Consider the following 1,220-nt stretch of genomic DNA (forward strand, 5'->3'; position numbering starts at 1 on the left):
GGAGCTTCTTCCTGGTTTGGGCTGCCGTGCTGGTGGGATCCCGAGGCTTTTGTTCATTTGTTTGTTTTGAATTGTTTGTTTGTTTTGTTTTCCTTCTCTTTAGTTGGGAGCCCTTTCTGGCCAGGCAGTGCTGCGTGGCAAGGAGACTACCCCCTCGGCTTGCACAGACGTGCAGAGGGATCCCTGAGGGCATTTCTTTCTTCACTGTTTTTTTTTTTTTCTGTTTTTTGGGGGGTCTTTCTTGACCTTTTTTTTTTTTAATTTGTTTTGTTTTCTTTTCCCTCTTTTTCCCTTTCTGTCTTTCTTCATTGCTCAGTTACTCATCTCTCTATATCTTCCTTCTTTTTCTGTCCCCTGAATACCTGGCGTTGTATACCTCTAGGCCTTCTAGCCAGGCTGTACTGCAACACCTGAGAGTGACTTCCCCAGACCTCATAGCTGCTCCGGTGGGATCCCTGGGAACTTTGAGGTTCTTTAACCTTTCCGATTTTTATTTATTCATCCTTTTCTTTTCTTTTCTTCCTCTTCTGCTTTCTGTTTTTCTCCATTTCACAGTCTCTAATCTCTCCACTCCAACGGTAAGCTCCCCTAGCATTCTTTTTTGTTTGTTTGTAGGTTTTTGGCTCCTGTTCCTCTCTCCTCTCTCCCATATCCATCTTAGCTCAGCACATAACAATCTCCCCACTACATCTTGCCTACCAGCACTGTGCACTTAACATCACACCAGCAAGCAGCACAGGCACAGCCTGCTGGAACCTGCCCTGCACTGATTACTGATCCGCCCTGGCGGCTGTAGTAACTGTCACAAACAACCAGTCCCAGTAACACTTCTTCAGCTAGACCTGCCCTGCTGTACCATATCTGAGTGACTGACCCTGCCAATTGGAGAAGGAGGTGAAAAGTATTGTGCCCACAGACGAGCAAACAACAAAGAACACACAGTCCACCTGCTCAGACATAGTCAAATTTTTTTAAAGAAAAAGGGATGAAACAAACAAATCTACAATCAATAAATGCGAAAAATAACTACTGAATGCCCTGAAAAGAGCAGACAATAGCAAAACATTTATGAAAACCGGACAGGATGATTCCAGTAGGTGTCAAAAATGAAACACCAGATGACTCTCCTGTGGAAGAAAATCCACTAGAACTACCTGAAAGGGAATTCAAATCTCTAATACTCAGAATTCTCCAAGAGCTGAGGCAAAAAGCTGACAAAC

This window comes from Trichechus manatus, unplaced genomic scaffold (assembly GCF_000243295.1).
Source record: "Trichechus manatus latirostris isolate Lorelei unplaced genomic scaffold, TriManLat1.0 scaffold00043, whole genome shotgun sequence".
In the NCBI taxonomy this organism is placed as follows: Eukaryota; Metazoa; Chordata; class Mammalia; order Sirenia; family Trichechidae; genus Trichechus; species Trichechus manatus.